The following is a 10,172-nucleotide window of genomic DNA, read 5'->3' as shown; positions in this document are numbered from 1 at the left end:
AACACCTCGGAGCTGCTGAATTCGCCGCGTCTCTCGCCTCTGTTACATAATTAAAGCGTTGTAATAACATGATTAATGGTTTATTGCTCGACGTGATTAATGGAAAAACTAAATGCACGCGAATGCTGTGATTAATTTGAATATACATTGCAAATACTGGATGGTCATTTAATTAAATGCATATTCAGACTCAGGTGGAGAGTCAAGTGTGTGAAATAGGCAGTGGCCCCGGTTTGAATGAAGATGGAAATTAATTCTCTCAGCTGCCGTAAATGAGACGTACTCCATCACAGAGATGAGAGAGGAATTACAGGGAATGAATCCCATGTCATCCTTATATGATCCTTCTTTCATACAGTGTAATGTCGTCCAGAATAAAGACGTTGGCCTCTGTCGGGTTTAGTCCTCGCTCCCTCCCTCTCGCTCTCCCTCATGCACAGAGCCACTGACCTTGGGACTGCTCGTACAATGACGGCAGAAGCAACTTTTTTCCCTTTCATTAATTTCCTCTCCATGTTTCTTTGGTTCAGCAACGTCTGATAAAATATTCATAATCAAAGAAATGTGGAACGTGTTGGTCTAAAATCCAAAGACATGTTATTATAATCAAACTGTAAATCAGGAAGGAAGAGCAGTTTGACTACTAAGCGTTAATGGCGACATTTAAATCGGCGGAAATTGCTGCATTGCACTTAAGCAACTTTTTGAAAAGTTGAACGTGTAAGTTCAAATGGGAAATGGACCTAAAATATTTTATGTTTAATTCAGGTCAATCGCGATTTATACATTAAGGCAGGTGGGCATTTGATCAAGCTATCTGGACCGAGCAAGTTTTGCATTTCTCTGTTTATGTAACATCATTTCTTTCCCTCACATTTGCAGCGAGTTCACTCTTGTTTTTGAATTGCAAATATTACAAGTGCTCATTTTAAATGTACATAATTTCCTTTGCACATCATTTTTTCATAGATTGTCCTCGCCAGAGAGGAAACCGCATCAGTTGTTTGTGTAAATGTTTGTGTTTATGACCCATTTGCTTTGAAAGCTCTTTCAGTTTTGCAAATAGTGACCGTCCTCTCCCACAAGCATATAGAGAGACGTAGCCCTGACTTAAACCAAGCAGTTGCAATTGCCTTAACACAACCCAAGCTTAACCATAGAGGTGGTAGATTAGAAAACACTGAATATGAATCATTTCATAACAATCATATGGGTAATTTCTAAGATCAACCCATATTATCATTGATATGAGATCAGTCCTTGTATATAGTGTATGGCTGCTGTAAAAAGTCATTTGTCAGTCAGGTTAAATACAGTGCCTTGCATAAGTATTCACCCCCCTTGGACTTTTTCCCATTATGTACTGTTACTAACTGGAATTCAAATAGACTTAAATAAACTTTTTCCCGTTTGATCAACAAAACATGCATAGTACTTTGGAGGTGCAAAATAAATTTTATTGTGACACAAACAATAATGAGAACAAAAAAGTTGACATCTGTTGGGTGCATAAGTATTCACCCCCCTGTGTCAATACTTGGTAGAACCCCCTTTCGCTGCAATTACAGCTGCAAGTCTTTTGGGGTATGTCTCTACCAGCTTTGCACATCTAGAGATGGAAAGGTTTGTCCATTCTTCTTGGCAAAAAAGATTGGATGGAGACCGTCTGTGAACCGCAATCTTCAAGTCTTGCCATAGATTCTCTATTGGATTGAGGTCTGGGCTTTGACTGGGCCATTTTAAGACATTAACATTCTTTAATCCAAACCATTCCTTTGTAGCTCTGGCTGTATGTTTAGGGTCATTGTCCTGCTGGAAGATGAACCTCCGCCCCAGTCTCAAGTCTTTTGCAGACTGCATCAGATTTTCTTCAAGGATTTCCCTGTATTTGGCTCCATCCATCTTTCCCTCTATTCTGACCAGTTTCCCTGTACCTGCTGAAGAGAAGCATCCCCACAGCATGATGCTACCACCACCATATTTCACTGTTGGGATGGTGTGCTCAGGGTGATGGGCAGTGTTTGGGTTTTCGCCACACATAGCGTTTTGCATTGAGGCCAAAAAGTTCAATTTTGGTCTCATCTGACCAGAGCACCTTCTTCCACATGTTTGCTGTGTCTCCCACATGGCTTCTGGCAAACTCCAAACGGGATTTTTTATGGATCCCTTTCAACAATGGCTTTCTTCTTGCCACTCTTCCATAAAGGCCAGATTTGTGGAGTAGACGACTAATAGTTGTCCTGTGGACAGATTCTCCCACCTCAGCTGTGGATCTCTGCAACTCCTCCAGAGTAACCATGGGCCTCCTGGTTGCTTCTCTGATTAATTTTCTCCTTGTCCGACTCTTCAGTTTGGGTGGACGGCCTCCTCTTGGTAGGTTTGCGGTTGTGCCATATTCTTTCCATTTTCTTATGATGGATTTTATGGTGCTCAGAGAGATGTTCAAAGCTCTGGATATTTTTTTATAACCTAACCCTGCTTCATATTTCTCCACAACTTTATCCCTGACCTGTTTGGTGAGCTCCTTGGTCTTCATGATGCTGTTTGTTCAGTAATGATCTCCAACAAACTCTGAGTCCGTCACAGAACAGGTGTATTTATACTGAGATTAAATTGCAGACAGGTGGACCCTATTTACTAATTATGTGACTTGCAAATGTGACTTGTGAATGCAATTGGTCGCACCAGATCTTTGTTAGGGGTTTCACAGTAAAGGGGGTGAATACATATGCACTCAACACTTTTCAGATTTTTATTTGTAAATAATTGTGAAATCCATGTAATATTTCCCCCCACTTCCAAATGATGCACTATTTTGTGTTGGTCCATTACATAAACTCACGATGAAATAAATTTTAATCTGTGGTTATACCATGACAAAATGTAGAAAAGTCCAAAGGGGGTGAATACTTATGCAAGGCACTGTATATCAGGTCCCTATTAGTTAGGTTCACAGTGATGAAGTGCTGGGTGGGCAGCTCTGTGTCTTGCTGAGTTTGGATAAAGAGGCAGTGGAGCAGAGGATGTAATTTGCTATATTTACCGCTGCCAGCACGTTGCCTGGAGCACGGGAAGACTGTGTCACAACTCGGTGAATAAACCTTCATGCTCATTACGTTCATCTTGAAATGGCTGCTGCAGTTGTTAATACAGATTTTTCAGAAAATGATTTAGATTTAAGGGTGATGCTGCAACTAAACCCTGTCTTTTGGGATTGAAAGGTGAATGTTAAAAAGATTTGAGTTTGATTCTATGCAGAAAAACAGAGGACATGGTCTTTTCTATTCTATCATACTACAACTGCTGCTATCCTAAACTGCTATTTACTACATCCTGCACATGTACACAACATTACTTCCCATGAAGTATTTTTGCACTCTCAATGCACTTTTGCAATATTCCGGTTTGCACTTCTCTCATCCTATCCACTGTGTGACTTATGAATGCATACTATGTTGTAATGTGTATGTTTTAAGTACTTGATATTTTGCGCACTTATATGTTCTGTCTATTATAAGTCTTCAGCGAAGATGAATGCAATTAAGATTTCTCAGATATGCTATAAGTATTAAATATGAGTAATACTAAAGATGGGTTAATTATATTGAGGGAAAACTGCTGAGGTGGAATTACACTTTTTTCAAAACATAAACTTCTGTGAAATCAGAAGAGCAGATACTGTATAAATTGAGTTTCTGGGAGACATGTTGGACTGGGATTGAGACAGAAGCCGTGTGTTTGGCCAAGAAATCTAGAAAAAAGCGAGTCTGTTTGGAACACACAGTGCTCACAGACGGACGGTGAAGAGGTGGATTAGGCGGAATGGGAAGTTTTTCTTTGGACGTTTATTTCACTAAATTGACAGCGTCTGTGTTCCATGATGAAGCAAACTACAAACTTCTTTTACAGCCACTTTAGGCTTCACTTCAGTCACATATCTGTATCTTGTAGCTCCCTGTAGACTTGGTGTTGTGCTGCGAATGTATGGAAAAGGAGTGTGAAGATGGTCAGATGTGGGAGAAGCATCTAGGGAATCTTCTAGCTGTGATTGTACTCCAGCATGTCAACATATATTGTAGAAAACAAAGAATATTTCTGGACTTGAGTACAACCCCTCCATTATGTGGCTCCATGTTTAAACTGCTCTCTAAACGTACCCAGCGATGCTACAGTTTCTGACATTTTAACTTGTCCGACAGATAATATCCACCTATCTATCTTTCTGCCGCTAAATACGGGATTCTCTGGCAAAGTTATGTTAATTATCCGCCCAAGACAAAGGAGAACATGGCTACAATGATGAATGGCATTGCAGGAGCAGGTGGGCTTGCTCTTTTAAAGATAACCCTTTCTATGTAGAGGAGGATGTGTTATCCATTCAAATAGGCTTATCTAGATACGCAGGTGGTGTTCACAGCGCTGTACTGTTGTAATGAAGAGACAGAGAAAGATGAAATAATAAAATGAGACACGCAGCCCTGAATTACCATATAGATAACCAATACAGTTGGCTACAAGTGAGTTTGCGATCAATACCTGGGTGTTTGCGCCCCCGTTTGAGAAAATGCAGGCGAGAGTTGTTTTGTTACACCAGGAAAACAGTTAAATGTATGAAGACAGGAGTCGGGAATATTTTAAGACAAAAGTTTTATTTGTTTTCCAGCCGCTGATGGGAGAGCGCTCTGTTTGCACAGCGCCGGTTCGAGCGTGTTCGAGCCGAGGCACTCACTCATTTTGAGAGGCACTTTCAAAGGGGCGGCTGGGTAACCTTTTTCAGTGCACACCTTGGGCTAAATTGTAGTGCATGTTTATAGGAGCGGATCTGCTGCTCGGACCAGGCCCCATAAAACACATAATCCTTTATACTGACACATCCGATTGCAGGGAACTTGTCAAACGTTTCTCTCCGATCCATAAAATGTGCTCAGAGGGGTTTTTACGCTGGAGTCAGCATGGATGTACAACTGCTATTTACAGTTTGCTGACCTCCCCGAGAAACTGTAACAGCACAAAAGCACCCTGTTTTTTTTGTTTGTTATCCAAGCCCCTGTGATATGGATACCTATTCTACCTTCATTCGACATTCCCCATCCAACGATGATCCTTCATGAGCACATTGAAAAACGGATTCAACACAACAAGAGGCTGTTTTTATTCTGTCTCTGTAAGAAAAATAATGTTTTCCACATACGTTCTATACATGGCTGTCTTTGTTTAACCAGCACATGCACTATTAACTCACTGTAAAGGTTATGGAGTCCTTTTCACATTACATCCTTATATACGTTATTCCAATTATCTGTAATGGAAGGCACCTCCTGCCAAGTGGGAGAAGGTTTGGTTGCTTTATTGGGACTTTGATTTGACTTCTTTGTTTCCCGGTCTGAGATGAAGTCACAATTGGCAATCACCTACTTACACAAGGGGATTTTTTTCAGGGAGGAAATGATAATGATCAAGAGTGTTCTAAACCATTCCGCAGGCGTATTAGGGCCATGGTAGGTTTTAACCAGCATGAGGATAAAAGTTAAAAATTTACAAGAGGAACATTTAATATTCTCTGAGATTATAAAATGTTTGAGAAAAAAAAGGGATTTGCCAAAAGTCACAGATATTTGACGAAAAGATTATGAGCCATTTTCCCCCCCAAGGAACCAAATTTCTAAGTGAAAATGTATTTCCCTCTGGATTACAGAATATATACCCTAACATGTCATTTTAAATAGACTCAGCATTGTCTTACATTATTTAAGACATTATTTTCTGTTAGATGTATTTCTCTCAGTATCCAACACCGTCCACAGCAGGCTCAATACTCAACATAGTGGAAGCGTCTGTGGTGTAATGAGACTGCTGTTAAAGTAGAGGAAGCACATTGTTTCATTTGGATCAGTCTAATTACTGGATCAGAGATGTTTTTCTCCAGATATCACCCCCCTCTGGTTCTAATCTGCAGTCGTACACAGACGCCTTATTGAGAAGTCCAGCATGCCGAATGGTTAAGAGGAAAACTGCGCTGTTAACTCTGTACAATAATTCATCCTGATTAATCTACGTATTTCATCATCTATTAAATAAACAGCTATTTTTATTGTGGATGTAAATCATCAAAAATAAATATCAAGTGCCACTCAGTTCTAGCATCACCACAGGATGTAAACGTTTTCTTTGGTAACCAAGAAACTGCTCAACTCTGAGCTTGATTGTTCACAAGTGAAACACAAACTGAGCCAAAGGAATCAAATGGATGTCTGTTGAAATGTAGACGTCTTCACACACACAAACGCTCCGACTGAGGATATTTATCCACCCGACCCAGTGTGTTGATTAGTGAACAAAGGGATGCAGCTCAATTTATTTGTAATTAGGGTTCTAATGTGTGTTATTAAATACATCACCGTGTCCCAATTAGAAAACACTGGGGCCATACATCATTTTAATTGATATCCACCTCGAGCCACATGGGCTCACCATATTCCATCAGTGTTCCCAAAATGATCTTTGCTTGTAGAGAGGATCGGAGCACCGTCTTTTATTTTTCTTCTTATTGGCATGAACTCATTGACTTTATTGTGTGTGTGTGTGTGTGTGTGTGTGTGTGTGTGCGTGTGCGCTTGTGTCCGTGTGTGTAGGTACTCTGCGTGATTGTATATATCTGGAATTGTGAATTTTGTGAGTTATGGAACGTCTGAGAACATCAGTGTGGCTCCTCATTATAAAGCACACATCTCCCACGATACCAGTGCTTTCTGTTTATTGAATGGTAATGTGTAAGGGGATGCAAATGCAATCCGCCCCGTGCATTTTCTTTAAGCAATCACACTTAATAAGCTGCAGTTGGAGTGCAGCCAGGAAATATATATTTGATTCAGGTTTGATCAGCAAAGCTAAACTCAATTCCTGAAACAGAAAATACTGAACCTGAACACGGAAGATACTCACAGTGCTGCAGGAAGAAACTACGCTGTGCGATATAATATTTATTTTAGTTGAACCAGTTGTATTTGCCATTTGTGCCATTTGCTGCCCGGCACGTAACGTATTTGTATAGCTCATATTCAGAAATCACAAATTGTCTCATTGGGATTCACAAGGTGTGACATCCTCTGTTCTTAACCCTCAACAAGAGTCAAGAAAAAATACCCCAAAAAACGTATAACAGGCGAAAAAACTTAGAAACCTGAGAGAGAACAACATTGATTAGAAGTTACAGTTTGTAACGTGTGTCAGTATTTAAAGTATTTGTACATAAGACAATGTCTGATATAGCTGAAGGGAGCAGCAATGACATATGAATTGAGGAGTTATTGTCAGTAATGGTAGAATATGTCAGTAGGCGTATTGTTTATGTAATAAACTGTTTCGTTTTCAAGTTCTCGGACCGAAATAGTGAAATGCCTCCAAATGTGAGGTGACAAAACTTAGACGATATAAACTGTACAAATGAGAATAAAGTGCTCTGAAAACCCATCAGCACCTTTGCACCTTTCTGCACCAAGTTAGATTGCATTGTCTGGTCAGCGAGGTTAAGGCAGATAAAGCAACCGTCGATCAATAACCATTTCTTATCCTCACCCTTCATCTTCTCTCTATCAAAGGGCAAAAGCTCCTTTCACCAGTGATTCTGCCACAGATAACCAGCCGTCCACACCTTCGCTGCAATCTCCTCCTCCTCAGGGTTCAGCGGCATTACTGCTAACCTCTTCTGACTGTAAAGCACATTATGTGCAGCGGCCTATACCACTCAACCAGGAGGAGGGTGCAGGTTTCAGGTGCATTAGGTATTCTCTGCCCCTCTCTTTACCTTCTCTGTCCTGCGCCTGCATGCACGTGCATCTGTGTGAAGTTCAAAGTCTATGCAGGGTTCTTGTGCTCGTGGCCACATCTGAGAGGGATGTGAGAATGCAAATGTGCTGAAGCTTCGCCGACATCGATATGAAAACATGGTGGGGGAGAGCAAACATGAACATGTTTGAAGAGGAGGGTGTGAGTGGTAAGAAACGCCAAATAAATCAAATGATACATTTCATCTTCTCCATGCACGGATATCGATGCATCAAACTTTTACCAAACAGACTAATTAGTCTGGCAAAAATATTTCAGCTCACCGGGCCTTCGTCAGGCTAGAGAGCACTTTTCCCTTTTCCTGTTTTTATTTACTTAACAAGCTGTGCTTTGTTCATCGTAATTAAAAAGCCTTCACGGATCTGTCCTCCCCCCCTCGATGGACTGGTTCAATGTTCAGCAAACATGTGGCTCTTCACACCACGACTTTTTCTTTTTAGGGAAAAATCCAAATAGAAAAAAAAACTAACTTTCACTTCACTCACCTGCAGCGATTGTATGACGAGTGAAGCAAAGTTGGACATTTTTCTCAGGAAATCAATTGTGACCAGAGAAATTGTTTTTTGCATTGGTCCCATACTCACACTCTGTAATATGCAAAATCATCCATTTTTGTTTTCACGTTTTTTACTAGTACATTTAAAGGTTCAGTGTTCAGAATTCAGTGACATCTAGTGGTGAAGTTGCAGCTGAATACCCCTCACCTCGCCCTCCCCTTCCAAACATGAAAGAGAACCTGTGGTAGCCTTCAGTTGTCATAAAAACTGAAAAGGTGTTTAGTTTGTCCAGTCTGGGCTAATGTAAAAAACATGGTAGCCTCCGTAGAGAGGACCTGCTCCTGATGAAAATATAAAGCATTTAAATATAAAGGGCTCATTCTAGGGTAAAGAAAACAAGAATTTGTACAATTTGGATGAAACACTACTAAAAACATCACTAGGATTGATTCCATTCACCTAAATCTTGATAACCTCGCCTTCAAACTTGTACATTTAAGGGGGTGAAATTTGTCCCAGAAAATGTGGTATTTGGGCTATAAAGACATTACGAAATATAATAAATGATTTTGTGTGCCAAAAAGTTATAGATAGAATGGATTCATAGATATGTAAAGTATGTTATCATAAAGTTGCTTGTGTAGTTGCAATTTGAGCAAAAAGTAATTCCATCCCCAAGCTTTAATTCAAATATCAAGCTGTTAAAGCAATACACATGTTTTGAGATGAAACTTAATAACATTAAGGTCAAACAAATCCATCCTGTTTGTCAGCTGTTGTCAAAATATCGGGTACGTACCCGATATATTGATGAAGTAAGTCAACAGCAACGGAGTCAGCAACCTGTACACTTTATGAAGAGCAGCCTGTAAACGTGTGTGATTTATACATCTTGTTGAAGGGACTCAGATGTGAGATCCCTGGAATCTTGTTCCAGTGACAGTCAGTCAGACACCGAGCTCAACCTGCTGGATCAATAGTTTGTGTCTGGGGAGTGTGTCCCGCAGGGGAAGATGGAGGGACTGGTGGGCTCCCTCGATCCGTCTCCCACTGAACTAAGCCGCCGCCATCATTCATCATTCAACATGTTGCCACCTCACACACACATCCAGCTTTAATTCAATACCGTTAAATTGGAAAAAGCGCACAGTGAACATTTTTACTCGTATCAGAATTATTTGCTTGGCAACATCAAGCTGGATATCAGGCTCAATTTGTCTCTATATCCCATGGTGATACCATACATAGTCATTTTCTTCTCTTTGATGAGAAACCAAATTGTAATTTGAATGTGAGAATAAATGTTTTAACAGGTCAAATCCCCCAGTGAGATGTGTAAGATAATATTTTCTGCTTGGACATTTTGGACAGGGCTGAAAGCTGCTCTCCATGGATCCACATTCAGACGGCACATTAATCTATCAGTGGAGTGCTGCTCTCCCCCGTGTGCCTCCGTACCGATGGCTCCTGAAATGGGAATTTTGTTGGGGGGGGGGGGGTGCATTACATGGAAGGTGTGGCCTTAAGCCAAGAGGAGAGGGGGCTCATGTGTTAGATTACCAACTGAAAAAAAAAAAAATCCAACACCTGCTTGTCGCTTGACATGAATTTGATTGGACGTGGTTTACAATTCAATTCCTTTGCAGAATTAACTTCCAATAAAAGAAGCGATTAGCTGGGGAGCTGGCGATCGGGAGGAGTGTCCCTCTGTGCAGCTCTGGGCATCCCAGGTGAGCGCTAAAGCTCTGATGCTTGCCTATAAAACACTAAATGCCTATGGATTTTGTGCACTGCGGAAACCATAATAAAAATGCAATCTCGACTTTTAAG

Source organism: Hippoglossus hippoglossus, chromosome 13 (genome assembly GCF_009819705.1).
Source record: "Hippoglossus hippoglossus isolate fHipHip1 chromosome 13, fHipHip1.pri, whole genome shotgun sequence".
Classification (NCBI taxonomy): Eukaryota; Metazoa; Chordata; class Actinopteri; order Pleuronectiformes; family Pleuronectidae; genus Hippoglossus; species Hippoglossus hippoglossus.
Note: the sequence above shows the minus strand (reverse complement) of the source record.